Source organism: Eutrigla gurnardus, assembly GCF_963514095.1.
Source record: "Eutrigla gurnardus genome assembly, chromosome: 4".
Taxonomy (NCBI): Eukaryota; Metazoa; Chordata; class Actinopteri; order Perciformes; family Triglidae; genus Eutrigla; species Eutrigla gurnardus.
In genome coordinates this window covers 4,044,097-4,070,102 of record NC_139918.1, presented here as the reverse complement: position 1 = coordinate 4,070,102, position 26,006 = coordinate 4,044,097, and the positions used below count along the sequence as shown (strand labels likewise).

Genomic DNA, 26,006 nt, shown 5'->3' with positions numbered 1-26,006 from the left:
TCCCACAGAAAAGTTTTTTTAAACAGCTTCAGTGGGTACAGGATCCACAATCTCAGACTGTTTATAAGATGCCTATATTGGCTAATATCCACACTAAAAACTGTGTTTACTTAATATCATGTAAACAGTGTGACATTAGGTACATAGGGGAAACTGGACTTACCATTCAGACCAGGTTTACATGCCATAAACACAACATTATTAGACAGAAAAATACTTACCGGCATGTAGTCCAGCACTTTGTTTCCCATGGCTGGGAGGCAGTTCAGGCCTCTGTCCTGGAGTGCAACCCACACTGGTCTGTGGCACAGAGGAGAAGGGCAGAGAGAGACTGGATTCACAAATTAGGCACCACTTTTCCACATGGATTAAACGAGAGGATGTATTTCCGTCCCTGATCCTGTCTCTCTCTGTACTTACATTGGGTTTCCTTTCTCTTTGTTTTTACCCCTACCCACCTGTTCCTAACCTTAACCTGTGACATTTACTCCTAACAACCCCAACCCCAACCACTGTGACCTTTGACCCTAATCCCAACCCCTGTGACCCCTAACCCTAACTACTGTCACCTTTGACCCTAACCCTAACCTGTGACCCTACCCTAATCTCAACCCCTGTGACCTTTGACCCTAACCCTCTCCTGGTGCTTTCCCCTAACCCTAATCTCTTTTGCCCTATTATATTATATTTTCTTCTAACCCTCGCCTTATTTATTTCAACTCCATACTTACCTTCCCCCACCCCCTACCCCCCCATGGAGAGACGGGCTCGGCCCACACTGGGGTTGCTGGAAGGAGCATGCTTGGGCCCTGCCATCCCTTTGGGATGGCTGGGCCCCACTACCCTCTAATCCTAAACTCTGAGTTGACCAACTCTGAGATGGGCAACTCTGAGTATGTAAACTCTGAGTTACGCGCGTACCTGCCGACTCTTTAAAGCCATCATCAATGGAGCTCCTATACTACGATTCACCATGGCAACCGGGAGAGCGTTATTAGATATTACTGAGTGTTTATGTAGAAAACAAGCTCACCCTGAGAAAGCGGAGCAACGTAACTGCAGCAAAGTAGCGACAGTTGGCGTGGCAGACAATTACTGCCCGATCTAATGTGTATAACTGAATGAAACAGTCTATTGATCTAAAGGTAATAACTCTTTATTTTTGTCCTTGCAGAGCGACACTGTGGTGTAATGGTTAGCAACGCCGCCCACAGTGCAGGCGACAAGTGTTCAACTCCCGTAGTTCACAAAGTAGTGCACTGAATGAATTATCATTTTCATTGGGTGTAATCCCCCCAGGCACAGAAAGAAAGTGGTGTCAGTTGAAAATTAAGCATAAGAATATTGCGCAAATATGTTGACTAAGGCATGATTTTAATCATATTTCACATATTAAACAGTAAATATAAGCAGGTATTTCGACACAGAAATGTACCTAAACATTTCATAAATCTCCCGTTCGCAAAAACGCTAGCCCCGCAAAGAATCTGGTTGCGGATTATGTCCGCGATATGAAATGTTGAAAATGTCGGAGAATATTGTTTAGATAATATCTAATGTGATTGGAAGGAAAGGTAATCAAAATTCTCTCCCGACGCAAAGCTGCTAGAATCACTTTTATTTCCGTATCGATTAGGTTGACGATGAAAGGACGGCACATTTTTTCAGAGTAGGTTCAGATTCCGGAAAAAGGCGGAGACATGTAGGGAGAAACTCACGGTTTGTTGAAGCAAACCTGCTAGCGAGCAGGTTAGGTTCACGGAGTATGTTACCCGGGTAACTGACTCAGATTTATGCTGAACTGGCTTTGTGAAACCGAAAAACCAGAGTTTCCCTCATCTCAGGGTTAACTAACTCAAGGTTTTCACTAAACCTGCTTTGGGAAACGGACCCCTGGTCTTTTGTTGAAAAGTTGTTTAAGGTCAAGTGATTGCTTTTGGGTTGGAATGGGTGGCGTTTGTGTGTGGAGTACTGTCTATTCAGTGGGCAAAAGTTCTTTGCAATGGTTATAGTTGTGTAGTTCAAATGTAGTTCGTGAGGTTTATGAGTTGATATTCAGGTATATTGTGTGTCGGCAGGTTGTTTTTGGGGAAACAATTAGAGTGGTCTGACTGACTGAGGTGTAATTTAGTGTTAAGTTTTGGCTCCAGCATGTCTATTGTCTTGCAGACTTGTTTTTTTGTTGTTGTGAGCCAAAGTTGTTGTAGGTTTGAGTTTTTTTTTTTTTTTAAGGATTATATTTTTGGGAAATTGGATTGTAAAGTAGTGCTGATTTATGTTGACAATTAATGTACAAGGATGTATCAAGAATGGTCTGTGTCATACATTTTTGTTCAAGTATTTGCTACGCTGGCAGTTGTTTTTCCCTCATGCATTTTAACATGATGGTGTGACGGGTATAGGGTTGGACCCAATTGCAGCAGAGTCAGGCAGGTTCAGTTGGTAATGACTTTTATTTGTCAAAGAGGGACAGGCAAAAGGAGAGTCAAAGCCAGGCAGGGAGTCGAGGAGCCGATGCAGGGATTCACCAAACAGCTCAGGAGCGAGGCAGACGGAAACCAGGAAGGGCAGGACGAAGGCGGTGGTAGGGGACAGAAGGCTGAGGTGATCTCCAGACAGACGACAAGATGGGTTGGTCAGGGGCAGGCAGGGTCCAATGTGTGTAGGCAGTCCGGTAAACGCTGGAGAGTCTTCTTCTTCTTCTTTAGTTAGGCAGACTAGACGCAGCTTTGGTGTATTGCTGCCCCTACAGTTTGTTATTAAGAACTACATCAAATCCTTTTGTACAATCCTGTTTTGTGAAGATAATCCACCAATTTCTTTGTTTTAACCCAAGAATTGAGATTTAGAAGCGTTTGCATACTAAAAACAGTTTCCCCATCTGCTCCAAGTTTCCTGAAGAGAGTCCTTCTCTGACTGGAGTATATTTTGCACTGGAAAAGTACATGTTTCACTGTCTCACTATCTCCACACTCACATTTGCCATCAGGATGCTTACCAATCAGAGCCAACCCACTCCTCAGCCCACAGTGTCAAAGTCTCAATCTTGAGATTACTACAGAGTCTTTCCTACTGCACCTGTAAGTGCATTTGTCTTTACTTACTCTTTCCTGCACTGAAAAATATTCCCTTCCTTTCCTTTCCTTCTCCCAAGACTTTTGCCACTTTTCTTTTAAAGACCTGTTTATTATTTCACTATACTCTGGTGCCCCATATTGCAACTGAATCTGCACACTTTCTTCCTTCACCGCCTTCTTTGCCATCTCATTCTCTTTCACACCCATATGTGCCGGAACCCAAAGAAACCCCACCTCATACCCTGCCTTGTGGATTCTAAACAAAGATTGTAAAATTTCTACAACTAAATCAGGTCTTGGATTGGACTTGGATTTCGCTTCTTTTATTGTAGTTAAGGTTGCTGTTGAATCTCCCTGTTGATTGTCCTCAACCCATCTTACTGCCAACAGAACTGCCACCATTTCTGCTGTGAAGACTGACATATGATTTAATATTCTGTATCCTTTTTTATATCCGATTTCAGGTATGCTAATACCAACTGCCACTTTCCCACTCTCATGATCTTTTGATCCATTTGTATAAATTTGTAGGTGGTTTCCCCATTTTAGTTGCTGCCAGACTGTTACCTCCTTTACTACGACCTCTGACGTCCTTGATTTGCCTTTATTCAAAAGCTTTAGGTCAACAATGGGATCTGGAACCAACCATGAAGCCACAGCTTCATTAAATATCTCAAACCAAGTTTATGTCTCCTGATTTCTAACGGCATCTCCCCCATTTCTATCAGTAATGCTGATATTGGAGTTGTACTGAATGCTCCACAGCACACTCTTAGGCTTTTGCCTGGACGATGTCAAGTTTACTGATCACTGAAAGAGCTGCTGATCCATAAACCATACTTCCTTCATCAATAGCTGATCTTATCATTGCTCTGTAAATCATCATCATTGATTCTCTATCAGCCCCCCAAGTCTGACCCAGCCACACACCTAAGGACATTAATTATTTTCCCACACTTCAACGAAACCATTTCAACTTGTTTTTTCCCTGTCATCCTTTCGTCCAGCCACATTCCTAAAAATTTAAAATACTTGACTTTTTCAAGATTATTATTATACAATTTTATTTGCTGTGTCGGCATACTTTTCTTATTTCCAAACACCATATATTTAGTTTTATCTGTAGAAATGTTAAAACCCCAATCATTAGCCCACTCAGTCACTTTCTCTAACGCACCTTGTATTTGGTTAAACAGGTAGGGGAGGTTCCTCCCTCGCTTCCAGATAGCCCCATCATCTGCAAATAATGAAAAACCAAATCCTTTCCCCACTCTACTAAACATGCCGTTAACCAGAATATTAAAAAGAAGCGGACTTATCACGCTTCCCTGAGGGGTTCCATTCTCCACCTCAAACTCATCTGAAAGTTCATTTCCAATCCTCACTTGAATTGACCGGTTACATAAAAAGTTTTTGATCCAGTTAAACATTCTCCCTCTGATTCCAACGTCATAAAGTGCAATTAATAACCCTAATAAGCAAGCACTTCCTCCCCCATCAGTTCTCCAGACTGTTTAAATAATTGATACCCCAATCCGTCCCTACCTGGAGAGGTATCTTTCCCCCGATTAGTGGCTTTTTGTAGCTCTCCTAGTGAGAAAAACAGATTGATATCATCAGAATTATCACTATTAATTTGCAGTTTATCCAGTTGCTTTCCTAATACTTCACATCGCCTCCTCCTATTTGCATTGTTAGAACTATGTACTTTATGGAATTGTTTAACTAGCATATTTGCTTTTTCTTTGTTATTTACAGCTACAGCTCCATCACAGTGAAGGACAGGGATTGCTGCCTGCTGAAACACCCCTGTCATTCTATGTACAAGACTCAAAATCTTTTTTATGGGTGTATCTGGTCCTAATTTACCACAAAAATGTCTCCAACTTTGTTTCTTTGCCTCCTTAATGACACGTCTAGCCTTAGCTCTGAGTCTCTTATACTCAATAGCATAGCTCTCTAGTAGATGTTTTCTTAACCTTTTATAGGCTCTATTTCTAGCTCTGACTGCAAGGTTACATTCTTCGGTCCACCATGGAACCATTGCTCCTCTTACAGGAACTTTTTTCTTAGGAATATTCTGGACTGCAGCTGACCATAATACCTTGGTTAAAGAACTATTCCACTCATCTACCCCGTTCTCACTATCTATTATTGATAAACCCTTATTCACATCATCCTCAAACTTGATCCAATTAGCCCTTTTATAATTGAGCCTCAATGACAGATTGACTGGTTCCTCAATTACACATCTGCCAAATTTACAAATGATTGGGACATGATCACTTCCCATGGTATACCGATCCATTGTCTCCCACCTACTAACCAATCCAACTCTGCTGATGCAATTGTAATATCTATTGAAGAAGACACTGCCCGACTTGTTCTGAACCATGTAGGACGACCATCATTTAACACAACTAGCTGGTTTTTATCAATGAAATCTTCTACAATTTTCCCATTTCTATTTCTCTTCTTGCTTCCCCACAGCTCATTGTGAGCATTAAAATCCCCAAACCACAACACTGGTACGCTAATCTGGTCCACAATTTCCTGAAAATTATTATCCTCTAAATTAATGCAGGGGTTATACAAGTTAACAATGGTGATTTTCCCTCTGTCAGTCCATACTTCTATGATGACACATTCTAATACTGTATTAATTTCTATTCTTCTATATTGACTTCCATTTCTAATGAAAGTTTCCTCAATGCAAAATTATTTCTGGTTTTCTTTCAAGCCCATCTAACATATGTTTAAATTCTTGTCCATTTGCAATTCGACTCCTAGCATTCCATTGCATTAAGTAAAACATAATGCAGATGATACTAATCACCATTATAGTCCCCATATGTACTTCCCATTTCTTCTTCGTCATCAGTTAAGCCTAGTTGTTGACTTCTATTTGATATTTGATCTGTACTGTTCTGAGAGGAGGTCAACTCCCATATTTCCTTTGGGTTGATTCCCTTGAACCCTAGGAGTCTTTCCGCAGCAGTGGCAATTTCTCACGCCACATCTGATTTTGTTTGCCACCGTTAACCCTCCACATTGTTTCAACCATGAATGCCAGTAGCCCTTTCTTGCTAATCAAAATGGAATCATCATTTATAGCTATGTCATTTGCTAGCTCTCTTGCAACGGCCGCACTTCGACTTTGAGTGACCACACTGTTATCCGCCACCCTTCTGGCTGCTTCTGCATAAGATATTTTGTTTTCCCTCTTTATTCTTTCAACATTTTCTGCTTTGACATAGCTTTGGCACCCCCTGTAGGCAGCTGGATGATCACCCCCACAGTTACAACATTTCACAGGTTCATTACAATCTTTCCCGTCATGCTCCTTGCTACATCGTCTACACCTTTGCTTTCCTCTGCACACAGCTGCCACATGGCCATATCCCTGGCACTTAAAGCATCGTAGAGGAGGTCTTTCATACTCTCTCACTGGGTAGCTCATGTATCCCAACATGATTCTCTTAGGCACATCATCCTTAAAAGGTAAGAAGGACAGGTGTGGTTCCTCTTCCATTCTCACCCCTTCCCATGCGCTTTGCAGCTATGACATTGCCCCCCTTCAGAGAAGTTAACAACTCTTGCTCAGACACTTCCAATGACACATTATATATAATTCCTTTAACCCCTGAACTTAACCGCGGCTTGAACACTTCCACTCCCTTACCCATCACATTATCTTGAGCACCTTGTCTAGTTGCTGTGCAGACTTGCATATGATAGAAATTATCCCATTTTGCAGAATAGAAGCATGCATTACATCACCTATCTCTTTTTTCAATTCAGTTGTCAATTTAAGGGGACTAGCAGTAGAAAACCCAACATTTGCCTTCGCTTTGATTAGCACTTTAAACCCATCATCTCTTTTTTCCTCTGGTCTCATTGTTTTTGCCTGTGGGTTATTATCCATATCATTATCTGGGGAATTATATCCTCTCTCTTTCCTTTTGTGTCTACACTTGCTCACTGTAGTCCATCCCTCCCCACCCCCATCCCATTCCGCTCCCATGGGCATGGGCCGACTCTGATCTTCAGCAATCCTCGACTGTATACGATTTAAGTATTTTACCGGTGCCTCAGCACCCGATCCACGGATCGATCAGCTGAGCCTGCGCTGATCTGTGCAGGAATACCGTTCCCGGACCTATACAGGCCGTCGGCAATATCCCTACAAACAGATCCCCGCAAACAACCCAAAAACAACAATATCTGAAATCTCCTAACCACTGTTCTCAAGCCACCAACCACGCCGCCCCAAAACTTTTCCCTCCAAATCTGCCAAAGCTTCCGGTTCCGCTCCAGAGTCGACTCAGGGGGGCTGCCCGCTGGAGAGTCTGGCATGTGAGCTGAGAGCAATCTGGCAGAGAGTGTCTTCTTCTTCTTCTTTTAATTTCCGGCAGGCTGTATGCCTTTGCGGCACATTGCTGCCACCCACAGGACAAAAGATTATATAAATAAATAAACCACCAAACAAAAAAACAAAAAAAATTAAAATATATATATATATATATATATACATATTTCAAACGCAGTCAGTCCATCCTATTTCCATAGGAGTAATCCAGTGGCCGTTATGAAGTCCAGGACAGCTTTTATAGTCCCAGGCTGGTTCTCAGTGGGATTTAGAAGGCTCTTTAGTGTAACCGGTGTTGTTCCCAGGCTTTCCACAGCTGCATACAGATGTTCCCTCTGTCGAGTGAGTCCAGTACATTCCATCAGGATATGTTTCACTGTTTGCTGTTTTTTACACACTCCACATAGTCCATTTTCATGTTTCCCAAGTTTTTGTAGGTCCCATGCGAGTCCGCAATGCCCCAGCCTCAGTCTGGTCATCATGACCGTATGCCTCCTTTCCTTTCCCAAAAAACACTGGCTCTTTGTCACTCTATTCTGCAAGCTGTAGTAATGCCTCCCCTTCTTTTCCTTATCCCACTCCTCCTGCCACACAGCCATGATGTTCTTTTTAATGATTGACCTACACTCCGTTATTCCCAGCCTCACTTTTACATCGATTTCTTCCCTTCTTAAAGCCCTTTTTGCTGCCCCATCAGCTAGCTCATTCCCCTCTATCCCCACATGAGCTGGGACCCACACAAACCCCACTGACTCTCCCACCTGCTCAATCCTGTACATCAGGATAAGAAGCTCCACCATGAGGTCTGACCTGGCTCCAAGCCCTCCCTCCCTCAATGTCATCAGTACTGAAGCAGAGTCGGAGCATATCACAACTGGCCCTGGCCTGACCTCCTCCACCCACTGCATAGCCCAGATTATTGCAAGCAGCTCTGTGGTGTAAACTGAAACCCCCTCAGACAGTCGCCTATACTTAACAACATCCAAATCTGGGATGCAAAAAGCACACCCAGACTTCCCAGTCCTTGGGTCTTGAGCCCCATCAGTATATATTTGTATGTACTGTCCCCACGTTTTATTTACCCTTTCCTTTACAATTCCCCCAACTGTTGCAGTTCTCTCATGAGCTAACACACATTTCCTCATTGACTTTAAAAATGAAACATTCCCTTTTCACTCTTGCTCCTCCCCACTCCCATGCACCTTCCAAAGCCAGCTCCCCCACATTCTCCCCTTGATGTCCCCTTAATTTACAGATATACTGCATTGCCAGCTTAGACCTTCTGATACCCAATGGGGTCTCCCCCATTTCCACAAGTAAGGCTGCAATTGGGGTGGAACGGAAGGCCCCACAGACGACTCTCAGTGCCTTTGCCTGCACTACATCTAATTTCTTGAGAATTGTTTTTGCTGCCGTCCCGTAACACAAACACCCATAATCTATCCTCGATCTGACCATTGCCCTGTAAATCATCATCTGTGTATCCTGTCCAGCACCCCACAAACTTCCTGATAGGGACCGCATGACATTTATAACTTTTCCACACTTGCTCACAATACTGTCTACGTGCTTTTTATAAGTCAGTCTTTCATCACAAACTACTCCCAATAATTTAAACTCTTTTACCCTCTCTACTGCTTGCCCATACATTTGCAAACCTTGACACTCAGTTTTCTTATTGCCAAATACAACATATTTAGTTTTTTCCGTTGAAATCTTAAATCCCCACCTGCTTCCCCATTCCATTATTTTATTTAATGCCTCCTGGATTTTCTCTGTTATGTGTTTGATGTTCCTGCCTCTTTTCCACACTGTTCCGTCGTCCGCAAACAATGCGAAACCAAACCCTGATCCAATGTCTTTAAAAATGTCATTCACCATTACATTAAATAAAACTGGACTTATTACACTTCCCTGTGGTGTTCCATTCTCAATGCATGTGCCATTCGACATCGCCTCCCCCACCCTAACCTGGATGACCCTGTTCTTTAAAAAGTCCTGTATCCAGTTAAGCATACGCCCTCTAACCCCTGCATCATACAGCTTAATGATGAGCCCCTCCTTCCACAACATGTCGTAAGCCTTTTCAATGTCCAAAAACACTGCAACTACTCCCTCTTTACTTGCCATGGCTTTCTTTACATCCGAATCCAGGGAGATCACAGAATCCATGGTATTTCTTCCTCTGCGAAAACCACTTTGAGTTTGCGTAAACCACCCCTCCTTCTCCAGTTTGTATACTAATCTATCCGTCACCATTCTTTCCATTATTTTACATATCACTGCTGTTAGTGCAATAGGTCTATACGACCCTGGATGCTCTGCTTCCTTCCCTGGTTTTAAAATTGGGACAACCACTGCCTGTTTCCAGGCTAATGGAAGCCTTCCTTCTTTCCAAACATTATTTATAAGTGCTAACATTTCTTCCACCACTGGATCACCTAGTCTTTTAAATACCTCATAGCTTATGCCATCCTTCCCTGGTGCTGTTTTCCCCCCATTTTTTTTGGCTCTGCGCAACTCTTCTACTGAAAAGTACAAATTAACACAATCAGTGTTATCGTCATTCACCCCAAGTTTAGATACGTTTTTTCTTAGCGTTTCATTCCTCTTTCTAATGCCTTCCTCCCCGATGTTTGCTCCCCTATGTACATCCTTAAACTTACTTTCACACATTTGGGCTTTCTCTATATCACTCTTCGCTATAACTCCCTTTTCATCCAATACTGGCATTTTCCTTTTCCTTACCACTCCTGACATACGGTGGACTGCTGTCCATATTTCTCCAACTGATGTTTCCACGCCCAATTTTCCACAATATCTTCTCCAACACTCTTTTTTTGTAACCTTAATTACTCTTCTTGCCTTAGCTCTAAGCCTTTTGTACTCTATCGCATTATTCTCTGTCGGGCACCTTCTTAATAGTCTATATGCACAGTTCCTATCCCTCACTGCTTCATCACAAGCCCTATTCCACCATGGCACACTTACTCTAGTTTTAGAGTTTTTCTTTAAAGGGATGCACTCATATGCACTACTTAATATCATTGAACACAATGTGTTGTTCCACTCATCTATTGTTCCCTCTCCATTCACACTGTCAAGGCCACTATCACACTTACTAGAAAACTTCTCCCAGTCTGCCTTCCCATAGTTAAAAAAGGTTGGTCCAGTCTGATCCTGAGTTAACAAAGTTTTCCCAAACTTCAACAGTATTGGAAAGTGATCACTACCCATTGGGTACCTGTCCATATTGTCCCATTCTCCTACCCTTGCGTATTCACTGGATGCTAATGCTAAATCTATGCATGAAACTGCCCCCGTCTTAATTTCAAACCTAGTTGGCCTGCCATCATTCATACATACTAAACCATATTTGTCCATAAAATCCTCCACTGTGCTCCCATTAGTATTTTTTACCCTGCTTCCCCACAAAGGGTTACGTGCATTAAAGTCACCTAGCCAAATAACCGGTACCCCTATCTGTTCCATAATCTCCTCCAGATCTATTATGCTGACTGGCAAGCAGGGATTATAAAAGTTAACTATATTTACCCACTTATTGTTTTCCCACACCTTTACCACCACGCACTCTAGAGAAGAATTAATTTGCACCCTCTGGTACTTCACATCAGATCTTATAAACGTTGCACACCCTCCTCCTGCTATCCCACTTCGGTCCTGTCTAATACATTCATACCCTGGCACCACAAAGTCCAAACAGGGTTTGAGCCAAGTTTCCTGGATACACAATACAGCTGGTTTATACTCTCCTTTAAAAACATCAACATATCTTTTAAACTCTTGGCCATTTGCGATAAGGCTCCTTGCGTTCCATTGCAATAAATAAAACATCAACAGATTAAGTATCTTCATATTCAGTCATGTCTATTTCCCCTTCTTTACCATTTCTCTCACTCCTGCCTTTGCCCCTCCCTTCTCTCTCCCTCCCTCTCTCCTGCACCTCAAGCTTCTGCCTCATGAATGTGTGTAACTCCTCTGGGCCCATTTCAACCTCCTCAAGAAACCTTTCAGCCGCCTCCACCACAATTTTGATAGCATCAGACCTTTTAGTAATATTCCTTGCTGCCCATACAACATCTACCATGAACGCAAGAAGTGACTTTTTTTCGTCTGTCCGCATTGTACCCCCTTTTCCTGGCAACGGGTGAGCACTGGTCCCCACTGGCCTGTTAGCTTCCCCTGTGCCCTTAACTTGTCTTATTGCCTCTGCATAAGACATATCCTTCCCAGCTCTTACTTTCTCCACTTCCACAGCTGTTATGTGGGACTCACACCCTCTGAAGGAAGTAATATGTTTACCACCACAATTGCAGCACTTTGTTTTCTCCACCTGGCATTGCTTAAAGTCATGGTCCCCCCCACACTTTCCACATCTCCTGTCCCCTCTACATGCAGCTGATGCATGCCCAAAACGTTGGCATTTGTAACAACGCAATGGTGGACGTCTGTACTCTCTCACTGTAAAACTCATATACCCTAGGAATACTCGTGCTGGCATGGTTTCCTGCTTGAAGGTGAGCAATACAGCTGTGCCATCTTGTTTGAATCTGCGGGCAGACTCAATCTCAGCTCCCTTTATATTTTCAATTAAGGCACTCTCAGTGATGTCGGGGCTAATGTAAACTACTCCCTTAGCCCCTCCGCCCCCAGGAACGAAACACTCAATTGGCCTGTTAAGTAAATGACGTACTTTCATGGCCTTTGCTTTGTGACCATGTGATTTACAGAAAACTAGAATGTTTCCATTCCTCAGCATTCTCACATTGAGTACATCTCCCATTTTATCTTTTATTTCATCCGACAGTTTGAGGGGATTTAAAGGGGCTTTATAATTTTTATCTTTGAACTTAACAAGAAACTTGTATTCTCCTTCTTCCTGGACCTTTGGAACCTTCCGGCTGCCTTGATCACTGTCCCCCTCACTATTTGATTCATCATACCTGTCCCTTTTATTGCCCTCATCCTTCTTTCTGTTTCCCTTTCCCCCTTGGCCACCTCCCGAAGCCATCCAAAAACTATCCCCTCACGGGGAGCCTTGATCGTTTCAGTCCCAAAGTTTCGTTTTGATGCGGAATCCGTAGCAGCCCAAAACCTGTCGGATGCAGTAAACAAAGCTCGCCAACAAGCCGCGCGCTGAGTCAAACTCCGCTCCTCCTCCGCCGGAAAGTACGTCACCGAATATTCCTCCTGGCAGAGAGTGAACAGTTAGCAGAGTTTATATACAGGGTTGATTGGTGATCAGAGGCAGCTGAGTGCAACAGGTGAGGAGAGTTGGATTAATGAGGGGGGAGTGGCAGGCAGTGGAAAAGTACTGGGAGATGAGGTGTGTGAGCAGACTGTGACAGATGGTCGGCGATTATTTTAGAATCTTGCTTGTAAGACAGCATGACATACAACTGTACATTTTGTGTGATGATACTTAGCAATCCTTGATTTAGGTTAATGCATTTTTGTACACTTAGTTGTTAGTGTCAGGGTAGCATTGAGGGATTTGAACAGAAGATAGATGGAGGATAACAAATAAAGAATAAATGTTATAAGGTACATACATGTGTTTTTAGTTGTGAGATGGCTTTTATGTAATTTAGTGTTAACAAGAATTAGTGTGTAAAGGTTATTTTTGTAGGGTTAAAAATGTTAAACCTCTGTATATTGTAGTCAGACATGGGTCAATGAATGTTTAACATAAATCATGGAGTAACTTTATGTCGTTCTTTTTTATTGGAGAGGTTTAACGGTGGTACTTTAATGATAGTCAATTGTGTCTGTGAGGGGAATGTGGGAGGGGTTAAGCTACAGGTTAATGTGGTTAAAAGGTGCTGTTAGTGTAGCAGTTTCACATTTTGTGAAGATACACTACTGAAGTGAGTATATTTGCAGTGTTGATTTTTGTCATTTGTGAAGCATGTATTTTTGTATTGAGTGCAGTTTTGTTGCTGTGCAGTAATGTAATTATGATGTTGTTTGTTTGGAAGAAGAACGATGGCAGAAGATTCTCCAAGAAAGTTGCCCTTCATCCAAGAAGATGAGTACTTGGCCTTTCGTGAGGCAGCAATGGCGGTTTGTGTAAGTATATTTATTTTGTTGTTTGTAGTGAGGTGTCAGATGCGTATTTCAGCTGATTTTTTTTCTTATTTTTTTTCAAATTTTCAGGCGATATCTGGCGAGGATGAGTATTCCCGTGCTCATGTAAATCACCGGGTCTGCAAGACTGTTCACCTGGCGTGTAATATTATAGTGCGGCATGTACGCAGACATGTTGCTTTCCAAAAGCAGAAGAAGTGTCTGCAGGGAGAACTGGCGCCAGTACATGAGCGCTGTCGGAAGCTGGGTGCGCAGCGGGTGGCGGCGGATGCAGTTGCAGTTGCCGTGCGTGTCACGGAGGAGCGCGATTCCGCTTTGAAGGAGGTTGCTGCGCTAAAGAGCATGTTGCTTTCAAGGAGTGTGGTGGAGGTGGGGGCCGAGGGGACTTTAGCCCTGTCTGATGATGGTAAGTGATTTTGTGATATTGATTTAATGTTAATGTTTTGCAGATATCAGCGATCAAGATCTTTTGATGGCAGGCAGCTTCATGGAGGCGTCCCTGTGTGAAGGCATGGGCGAGGGTCCAGAGGAGGATACAAAGATTTTAATGTGTGTCAGAGGGGGATGAGAAAGACAAAGAGGTGGGTGAGGAGGAGAAGGGGGTGGATGAGGATGACAGTGTGGTCCGCATGTTGGAGTTTTGATCTGTCAAAGTTGATCCGTGTATTTTGGCGATGGGTTTGTCGTTTAGTGTTGTAATTATTTTGTATTTATAGATGTGTGTGGTTTTCAAGTATATTTATTGCAGTGATGTGTCAGTATCTATTGTAATTGTATATAATTTACAGTGTGCTCTTTAATTATGTTTGGTTTGTTTTGTGTTTTGAAATAAAGATTGGGTTTAGATAAGGCTTTTAATATTTAAGAAAGTATTGGATACAATTTTGGAATTGTAGTGGAGTTTAGTTATATATATATATATATATATATATATATATATATATATATATATATATATATATATATATTTCAGCTTAAAAGTGTTAGGTAGAATGGGTATAAGTAGTGGTTTATTCCATTTCTTCATCAATGAAGTTATGACCATAGTAGGACATCATAGGTTATATCATATAACACAAATTAGGCAGAGGTTTTTTGTTGTAATTGGTGAATTAAAATATTAAAAGGGATGTAGTTTATTGCAGTAGTTGCAATGTTTTGTAGTAAATGGCAATTTAAACACAGGAAATATTGTGAGAGTGTTATGTGTTATTGTACTTGCAATTGACTTCAGATTAACGCCTGGTTCACACCGGCTGCGGAAGCGCCGCGAATAGACGCGTAGCGGAGCCTGCTTCCTTTCGGCGCCCTTGTTAAGCGATAGTGTAGTTCACACCAGACACGGAGCGCCGCGAATATGCGCGGCCGTCCCGCGCCATGAAGCGATTGTTTCGGCGTCTGCTCTATTTTTTGCACGTGCCGCGAGCGAACGCGTCAATTCTGGCAGGAAATCACACAAAGAAACCAAGACAATCCGGTCAATTTTCAAAATAAAAGCACTTTTCAAAATAAAATACCACGATTGACAAATGCGATCATATTTGTGTATCTCAACTTGCACTGGGAAACAGGAAGAGACAATACATTTAATAAATGTGAAGAGTAGATGAACAAATATGTGTATCACAACGGTTCTCTCTCTCTCTCTCTGGATAAATACAAGAAGTGTTCAAACTTCTTGGTTACAGAAATATGGCGTATTAATTTTATGGGGTTATTTACTCCATAATGAAAAAAATAGCTCTGAACAACAGCTGAGCAGAAGCGCTTGTGGACCGTTGCAGAGAGATACGCTTCTGGTGTGAACAGGGGGGCAGCAGACCGCGCGCGATTTTCGTCGGCGCGACGCACCGCGACGCTTCCGCGGCCGATGTGAACCCCGCGTTAGTAATTTGATGGATGGTTTAGTGTATTATTGTCTTTGGTAAAATAACTTCAAGCATGTGGTATTTGTAAATAAAGAATATTGTCTGTCTTTGGTAAGTGTGGTGCTGGATAGTTATTTATGAATTACTAAATGAAATTTGTGTAGAGTCAGTGTAGTATGTTAATAGGCTTTGTAATTCTTGAGCTGTTTTGTAGAAGGATTGTCCATGTGTATTGTAGTATGTGTTGTGTTTATAATTTGTGAGTTGAGTTGAAGTTATTACGTATTATTGCTTCAATGTATTATATTTAACTATTTTGTTTTGTCAAAAAATTACAACAATTATTTTAATTGAAGTGGTGTTTATTTTAACTCTTTATTTGATTGTGTGATTTATCTATGTTAGTATTAAAGAGGCTATTTTAGGCACTAGGCTATTTGTGTTATGTCAGGTTAGCAGTATAGTATTGATTAAGTTTTATTGAATGATGTGGTTGGATGTGAGTGTAAAAGGTTTAGTTTAACAGTGGGAAAGGTAGAGTGTGTTTCGTTTCAGAGTGGTGCGGAGAAGAAATACTTTGTAAATGAGACAGTATGTGTTCCACAGCAACAATGTCGGACTGTGGTTCATCGATGAGCTGTTGATTTCTGCGCTGGGGCCGTTGGTGTGTGTGTGTTTGTTTTGTTTTTTGTTTTTTGAGGTCACGATACATTTAGTATTTTCACCGTCAGGTCTGGTTTCATGTTGCTGGTTTGCGCCGCTGGATGTAAACAGCAGCACATGACTACTCCCATAGGGGTATTCCACCAAACTCGCTAATTAAGGCGGCGCTTACCTAGTTAAGCCTGGTTAGAACTAACGCCAACTTCCACTTGCGGCTAAACGCATTCCATTAACGCATTTCAGCCGCGCCTTGTTGAGGCTAATTCAAGCCAGGTAAACGTTGTCGTGTGTTACGCCGTTCACGGGATATAAAGCCAGACCAGAACCGTGAATGTCGAATCATCGAGAAAATGGCAGAAAAGACCAGAGAAAAAATTATTGATGGAACTGTACGAGGAGTACAAACCCATCATAACCAAAAAAGGGAATACTGTAGTGATAAATAAAAATCGCGAGGCTGTTTGGGCAAGAATTGACGAGCGATTAAATACGGAAGTTCTAATATAATACTGACAATTTCGCGAACGTGAGGATAGTGTAGAGGTAACGCGCCGGCTTTGCATGCGGCCGGCCAGGGTTCAATTCCCGACTATGGAACTTCTTTCTTTGGCCGGAACTCTCTCTCTCTCATATATATATATATATATATATATATATATATATATATATATATATATATATATATGTGAGCATTCATTCTCTCTCTCCTCTCTGAGTTGCTGGGTTGGTTTGATTTTGGGTTAGATCGTTTTTGTTGTATTATACCTACAGAGAAACAGTAAATAACATGAATATTCCATTTAAGTCATCAAACAATTATCTAATCCATTATTTACAAACCACCAATGAGATTAACTCATCACCACATTAACAACCCTTTATCAAGCCAAAAATTTCCCCCATCACCTCCCAATACCTTCTCTCTACCAATTCTCATGACTCAGCAACCTGGATCCGAGGGAAGCACTTTTTAAGAGTACATAAAAACGGGGCAGAAGAAATACAAAAGAGGAAGAGGCAACTTTACCAAAGGCAAATCTTAAATCCAAAGCGCACGTGACAATGCATCGGCAACATTTTCTTTGCCTTTAATATGATGTATGTCCAAATGATAGGGTTGCAAAAGCAGGCCCGTCGCATCAATCTTTGATTCAGATTTTGAAGCGAACACAAAAAAGTTAACGGATTATGGTCAGTATAAACCACCAGAGTAGAACCTAACCCAATGTAAACATCAAAATGTTGGAGGGCCCAAACAAGAGCAAGTGCTTCTTTCTCTGACAGAGTAATGCCTTTGCTACACTTTGAACTTCTTAGAAAAATAACTAACGGGCCTTTCCTCCCCCTTTTCATCTGTCTGTAACAAAACTGCCTCAGCCCCAACATCACTTGCATCTACTTGCAACTGGAAAGGCAAGTCCAGCCGGGGAGCTGCGAGCACGGGAGCGGAGGACAACAGACTCTTCACTTGGTCAAATGCCTGCTGACAAAGGGGAGACCAAACATATTTAATGTCAGCCTTCAACATCTCAGTCAATGAGGTCGCTACAGAGGCAAAATTGGCACAAAAACCCCGATAATAACCCGCCATCCCCAAGAACCGCAACAACTCCCGCTTGGTGGATGGAATGGGAAATGCTTGTATTGCCAAAACTTTTGCATGAATGGGACGAACCTCCCCTTGCCCCACAACCTTACCCAAATAAGTCACTGTAGCTTTCGCAAATTCACATTTGGCCAAATTGATAGTCAGTTGGGCCCAAACCAGCCTGTCAAATAGAGCCCTCACTCTTTTAAGGTGTTCTTCCCACGAGTCACTATAAATGACCACATCATCCAAATAGACTGCGCAGCCCTCCAGCCCACACACAACTTTGTTCATAAGCCTCTGAAAGGTGGCTGCGGCATTACGCAGTCCAAATGGCATGACCATGTAAGAGTAGAGACCTGATGGTGTCACAAAAGCACAAATTTCTCTGGCTCTTTTAGAAAGGGGAACCTGCCAGTAACCCTTGAGAAGATCAAACTTACTAACATATTTGGCCGCCCCCACCTGATCAACACAATCTTCCATCCTGGGGAGAGGGAAGGAATCAGGTTTTGTTACTGCATTAATCTTTCGAAAATCAGTGCAGGGTATATAGGTGGAATCAGGCTTGCTAACTAAGAGACAAGGAGAGGCCCAGCTAGATGAACAGGGTTCTGCAATACCATTGTCCAACATGTATGATACTTCTGAGTCTAATATTTTCCGCTTTTCTGGGGAAACCCGATAGAACCGCTGAGTGATGGGCTTGGCATCTCCCACATCAACATAATGTTCAATTAAATGAGTTTGAGTAGGAGTATCAGAAAACAGACCTGGGTAACTTTGGATAAGCTCAACCAGCTGTTTACATTTATGGTCATCCAAATATCCAAATAATGTATTTAACTTTGCAAGAGTTTCTGAATTTTTGAATCGAGGTTGCAACACCCCTTCTCCAGCCAAATCCTCCTCACGCACTGACATGGAATTGACCATTAGAGCCGGATAACTTTGGGCAGCCTCACCCAAAGGGGCACGCACATGGTAAGGTTTGAGCAGATTAATGTGACATAGTTTAATCGACTTTCTTTTATTAGGCATTTCAATCTGGTAATTTTGTTCTGAAACCTGACTGATTACAGAACATGGACCAAAGAATTTTGCCTGAAAAGGGGATTCAACAAGTGGCAGTAGAACTAACACCTGGTCACCAGCGCTGAATTTCCGTCACTCTGCGTTACGGTCAAACAATCTCTTAATTTTTTTCTGAGAAACTTGTAACTTTTGTTTTGCCAGTTCCCCAGCCTCAGAGTCTCTGCCTGAAACCATTAACATAAGTAATCAAGTTCTGTGGAGGATCGGTCGACATCCATTGATCATACACCAGAGACAAGGGACCACAAACGGTGTGCGCAAAAACAAGCTCATTAGGACTAAATCCTGTGCTTTCCTGAACAACCTCTCTAGCTGCCAACAAGAGCCATGGCAAACCCTCCTCCCAATCTGCTTTCAGATCTGTGCAGTAAGCGCGAAGCAATGATTTTAAATGCTGATGAAAGCGCTCAAGTGCACCTTGGCTCTGGGGGTGGTATGCTGAAGCCTTGTTATGTTTTACGTGAAGTTGTTCAAGGATTTGCGCAAACAACCGAGATGTAAAGTTTGACCCTTGATCACTCTGTATTAATTTGGGAATTCCAAACACAGATATGAACTGGCTCATGGCCTTAACTACAGATTTTGCAGTGATGGTGCGTAAGGGATAAGCAGCCGGATATCTAGTTGACTGAAACATTACCGTTAACAAAAAAGAACAACCTGACCTAGACCCGGGTAAAGGACCCACACAGTCAATCAGGTGCTCGAACCGCTGACTCACTGCAGGTATTGGATACAAAGGAGCAGGTTTTATGGTTTGATTGGGTTTGCTTGTAACCTGGCAAGTGTGACACGTCTTTATGTATGCAGAAACATCACGTTTTATCCGTGGCCAGAAAAAATGCTGAAGGGGACCTCTGGGGGGGTTCAAGAGATATAACATGTCTTATTTGGTAGTTCAGGGCGAACACCAACCTCGGCCTCCCCCTGTACCAAATCACAGAACAAGAACATTTTATGCACAGGCACAAACATGGTTTGCATGCCCATCCATCTAACAGGAACACAGCTCCCTGTGTCTGAACTTGCAGAAAAGGGCAAAATGGCCTCCCTCACAAAAGGTGTGAAAGTTCCAGCTATTTTGACTGGAACTTTCTTATCACTCCCAGTTAACAGTACAAAACCATCAGACATAAATGGAGCATAACCCAAGTCAATCTCAGATGTGTCTATTGGCTTAACCTGCATTTGAAATGGAACCATCAGTTTTTTCGTGTCCCCAAAAGTAAGAGTATGAATAGTTGCAGCCAAACCAGCTGACTTCACATGGTATCCTTTGCTTTTTTCTTTTAACAAAAGGATATTCTTTTTTCCAATGACCCATTAGATGACAATAATTACACACATTTTGATCACTTTTCCCATTAGGCTGTTCCAATTTTGGGGACAAAAAAATCTGCTTTCTGAGATTTATCCTTATATCGTTCACAAAAAATGCGCTTGTGTGTTAACACATATTCATCGGCCAAGACAGCAGCCTCACTAGGACACGGGACTTTGTGTTCATTAATATAGGTGGCGATGTAATCAGGCACAGACTGTTTAAACTGTTTTAGAACAACTAGATCACACAGTTTATCAAATGTTTTCACACCAGATGAGGAGCACCAACGATTAAAATGTGAGATTAAATCCCGTGCAAATTCCACATGTGTTTGTTTCCAAGTCTTCCGCCATCCCCTAAAGCAGGCATCACTAAATGGCGGACCGCGGTCCGGGTCCGGACCGATTGATGGTTCTGTCCGGACCCATGACCAATCTCTAATGAATTCACGAGAAGAGATCATTTTCATAGAGCATCATCTTTTTTTTCGACGGTCGCGGCTACAGTGTGCGCAGCTACTCCAGTCAATACGACAATGACTTCACTGAATTGAGCCAATCAAATCGTTTGTTTACCCTCAGCGCACCAGAGAGAGCAAGAGAAAAGAGGAAGACAGCGATGGCAGCATTGCATGCTCCAAGAGAAGGAAGTGTGATATGGAAAACCGTTGTTTTCAAGATGGACGGAGAAATATGTGTTCATTCGTCCGGCAGGCCGTTCCAAACCCGTGTGCCTCACATGCTCCGAAAACGTGGCATTAATCAAAAGCGGCGTGAATGTGAAGCGCCACTACGAAACAAAGCACAGATATTTTTAAAGTTATCCACTGAAGTCCGAGCTGAGGGCACGCAAAACGACCGAACTGCAAGGCCAGTATGACAGATCTACCCGACTCATCACGCGTTCCTTTCCAGCCCAGCAACGTGCAGACTAACGTTCGCTAAAGATATCGTGGATTTTGGGGCAACATAAAAAAACATTTAGCGATGGGACAACTGTGAAGGAGTGCGTGAACGCCGTTGCTGAGACATTATTTGAGGGGAAACAAAGAGACGAGTTGTTTTCTGTTTTTAAAGGCCTTAAGTTAATTTGCTTGGGACAACTTTTATTTGTGGTAAAATATTTGGTTGATTCATACAAGTGTTGACAATTGACAATAAATATTGTTGAAACCATATGAAAACGTGGGCTAGTTGGACTTGTGAGGTTCGGACCTTCACTTGGAGGACATTTGAGTAACTGGACCTCAGTGACTTTTTATTGAATACCCCTGCCCTAAAGTGTTGGCTATAGGCTTCAGCGACTAACTCATAAGCCTTTAAGACAGCTGATTTTACCATGTTGTAGTCCTAACAGTGCTCTGTAGATAGCGCAGAGTAGGCTTCTTGTGCTTTACCTGTAAACACACACACTAACATTAAAGTTCTTTCCTCATCAGGCCAGCATCTTGAATCAGCGACACGTTCAAACAAACAAAAAAAGGCTTCTGCATCATTTTCATTCAACTCTGGCAACAACCTCAAATTACTGGTAACATCAAAACGTGAACCAGTTGTTTCCACATTTAAAGCAGATGCAGATATTTTACCCTCCTTAATTAATGCCAGTTTTTGCAGTTCCAAATCCAATTTCATTCGTTCCTTTCTATATTTAATTTTTGCCAATTCCTTTTCATGATCCAATTTCAAAAGTAGCAATTCTGTTGTTCAAATGTTAACGCAGTCATAGAAGTACTTACACCACTCTCACCTCCCCCATCCATCAGCACACCACACTCTTGCAAGTTAGCCTTGATGATACTCTTCAGGTTTTCCTGTGTCTGTTTGGGCTCAACTTCCACAGAGTAATGCTGAGCAAACTTGATCAACTGTTCCTTGGTGCACTGCTCCAGCAACTCCTCAGAGGGAGACTTTATGATGTCCTCCACAATGTTAGCCATAATCACTAACAAAATCTAGTAACTGAGATAATCAAATTGAGGTAAAACTACCAAGCGTTACATTATGTAAGAAGTGGACAAAAAAACTAGTCTCCCCATCCTAAACTTGACCAGTAAAAATGAACTAACTAAACTCATCCCTAGTCTTCGGACAGGTACCGGTGGTGGGTATTTACTCACTATAACTGTTATAAGAATTTTGTATAACCACATGATTTTAGTGTCTTCTGTTTATGTTAGAGCTTTAGGGGTCTCAGTATTTTTACGACTTTAGCATCCACGGTGACCTCTGAGGTCACCATCTTAGGAGGCCTCATGCCTTAAAGCATATATTGAACTGTTAATGACTTTAGTATTTCCACTAATAACCTGAACAGGGCCTCCAACAGTGGAAAAACAGAGGCATGGTAACATCTACAGGCAAATCTTTTCAACACAAAGATTTGATACTAACTTTATTGGATGCTATTCTCCTACCAAAAGCAGTTGCAGCACACACTACCGGGACTGATCCAGTTTCACGAGGAAATCGCAAAGCAGACGAAGAAGCTAAACGTGCAGCAACAGAGGGACGGGACTCAGATCACATTTTTGTAACTGACACAGAACACATTGACCATGATATCTTAAAGGACATGCAAGCCACAACACCAGACACTGAGAGAACACTGTGGCGAGACAAAGGAGCAAAACAAACAGATGACGACATCTGGAATTACCCATGTCTCAACAGGAGGGATGTGGCAATGATAAGTAAATGTTTTACAAAATATGGATTTCAAAATTACTCTAAAAATTTTTGTGCATCCTGTTTGCTCCAAGCACAACTCGCAAGGAAGAATGAGACCTAAAAGAGGAGCGTTCCCGAAAGCTGAATATCCTTTCCAAACAATATGCATGGACTTCATCGAACTAAACAAATCAGAGGGGAAGAAATACTGTCTGGTAATAGTAGATATGTTTTCAAAATGGGTTGAAATCACACCAACAGCAACAAACGACGCTATAGTGGTAGCAAAAATCCTTGCTACTATTATTGCACTAAGATTCGGATTCCCAGAAACAATTTATTGTGATAACGGTCCACATTTCAGAAACCAAGTCATGGCTAAATTATCAGAAATGTCTAACATCCAACTAAAAGTTTCATTGCAGCTATCATTGGTATCACTGGTCATCTACTCGCTGGGAAGGTCCATATCAGGTTCTGCTATCTACACCGACAGCAGTCCACATCGCTGAGAGAGGAACGTGGGTTCATCTGACACACTGTAAGAGAGCATACAGCACTCCAGAGGAGACAGATAAGTAAAAACACCACACCATGGCCGACAGACCGTGGAATCCATACCGAAGGACGGGATGCGGTATGAGAGGAACATTGTGTCTAATCAGTCTGGTAGCAGTGATAGTGGTAGTTCCGATACTCTGGGTACACGAACTTCAGTCTCAACAATCGAATGGCAACAACAATCGCACCGCAGCTGAATCACTGATTGTAAATTCGACACTAGCCAATACAACGCTAGCTAATTCAACACCAGCCAAATTAAGAGCTAAAAGAGAAATCGGACCGCAAACTGTATAACTTTGTGTCTCTACCCGCTGACAGGAACTGCACCAATGTTACACCAATTGTTTCCCCCTGTGCCAACTCACACGCGGCCACCCTGGTTTGAGCCATATGACGGCAACTACACCTGTCTGTCTAGAGAAGAAGGTACGGTTAGTGTAGGAACTTTGGCTCCCTGTAATCTAACCCTGAAGTTATCAGCAGGAGACTGGGGTGTGCAGGATGCGTGGGTGAGAAGACAACTTGTGACCAGGGCAGACATCTGGTGGTTCTGCGGTGGTAAGACACTTAGACCAACATTAAAAATGTTGATTGGATTAACTATTTGTATTATAACCAACAAAGGTTCATCAATTATGTCAGAGACAGCATCAAGGGGTTATCTTCACAATTAGATAGGACTAGTCTCATGGCATGGCAGAAACGGCTGGCGCTGGACATGCTGCTGGCTGAGAAGGGAGGCGTGTGTAAGATGTTTGGGGATATGTGTTGCACTTTCATTTCCAATAACACCGCCCCTGACGGCAGTGGGACTAGGGCGCTGGCAGGTTTGACATCGCTATCCGAGGAGTTCGCAGAAAACTCAGGTATTGATGATCACCCTTACTTTTCATGGATGGAGAGCATGTTCGGGAGGTGGTCAGGGCTCATACAATCAGTTTTGATAACCATAAATATAATGACCATAATTATGACTACGTTGTGTTGTTGTTGTGTTCCATTCCTGAGAGACTTAGTTCAGAGGCTGATTGACGTTGCCATGAACAAGTTGTTACTGTACACCAGAGTGCCGGATGAGGAGGATAAAGGTGATGCAACATCATATCTATCAGAATACAGTGACGATGAAATAACCCCTGTGAAGTGTGCTTCCCGATTCCTAGGTGAGCAGAAAGTTCCAGGTGATCTTGAAGCTGAGGACATGTACGGGGACTTGGAGGATTTCTATGATTAGTAGTTTAAATAAAAATAAAAACATAAATTCCACAGCACAATGATGTATTTACAGAAAATCCCAAAAGGAAGATGTAAGATACTGATAAGCATTACGAGTGCAGCGTCAAGAGAAAGATGTTGTCTCCACTATGTACAGTGGGTACGGAAAGTATTCAGACCCCTTTAAATTTTTCACTCTTTGTTTCATTGCAGCCATTTGCTTAAATCAAAAAAGTTTATTTTATTTCTCATTAATGTACACTCAGCACCCCATCTTGACAGAAAAAAACAGAAATGTAGAAATTTTTGCAAATTTATTAAAAAAGAAAAACTGAAATATCACATGGTCATAAGTATTCAGACCCTTTGCTGTGACACTCATATTTAACTCACATGCTGTCCATTTCTTCTGATCCTCCTTGAGATGGTTCTGCTCCTTCATTGGAGCCCAGCTGTGTTTAATTGAACTGATTGGACTTGATTAGGAAAGGCACACACCTGTCTATATAAGACCTTACAGCTCACAGTGCATGTCAGGGCAAATGAGAATCATGAGGTCAAAGGAACTGCCCAAGGAGCTCAGAGACAGAATTGTGGCAAGGCACAGATCTGGCCAAGGTTACAAAAGAATTTCTGCAGCACTCAAGGTTCCTAAGAGCATAGTGGCCTCCATAATCATTAAATGGAAGAAGTTTGGGACGACCACAACTCTTCCTAGACCTGGCCGTCCAGCCAAACTGAGCAATCGTGGGAGAAGAGCCTTGGTGAGAGAGGTAAAGAAGAACCCAAAGATCACTGTGGCTGAGCTCCAGAGATGCAGTAGGGAGATGGGAGAAAGTTCCACAAAGTCAACTATCACTGCAGCCCTCCACCAGTCGGGGCTTTATGGCAGAGTGGCCCAACGGAAGCCTCTCCTCAGTGCAAGACATATGAAAGCCTGCATAGAGTTTGCCAAAAAACACATGAAGGACTCCCAGACTATGAGAAATAAGATTCTCTGGTCTGATGAGACTAACGGAGCGTACCCACCAAACGCGATGAACGCGATTGAAACGCGCGACAAATGAAATCGCGTCGCGCTAGACGCTCCAGTTTTGACGCCGGTCCAATATGCCAAAAAACGCCTCATCGCGGCATCGCGTCATCGCGTCGAGCTCGCCCAAACAACAACATTTCTTCCGCCATTTCATTCTCTCGTCGATCATGGCTGAGATAACCACCATCGCTGCACTGTATCTACTCTGGAGAAGTTCCCAGCTTCGTCTGCGGGCTAGGCGCCGACGTCGGTTCTGGGTGCATGCTACCCTACGGAGGCGGCGTGAGCTCGCCGAGTTCCACCGTCTCCTGCAGGAGCTGCGCCTGGACGACGGCCGGTTCCAGCGGTACTTCAGGCTGACTGTTGCCCAGTTTGAAGACCTGCTAACCAGGGTACAGGACCAGGAGGTTTAGCTGCTGCTCTGCCCAGA

At 42.6% G+C, this 26,006-nt stretch overlaps 1 long non-coding RNA gene across 1 annotated transcript in view; it reads right to left on the bottom strand.

Moving 5' to 3' along the window:
- LOC311011713 overlaps positions 1–14,846 on the bottom strand; it is a 354,053-nt gene extending 339,207 nt beyond the window's left edge. The window contains exon 1 of the long non-coding RNA XR_014596935.1: positions 14,795–14,846. This is a non-coding gene — a long non-coding RNA (uncharacterized lncRNA). The remainder of the gene's footprint in view (positions 1–14,794) is intronic.
- Positions 14,847–26,006: the final 11,160 nt, after the last annotated feature.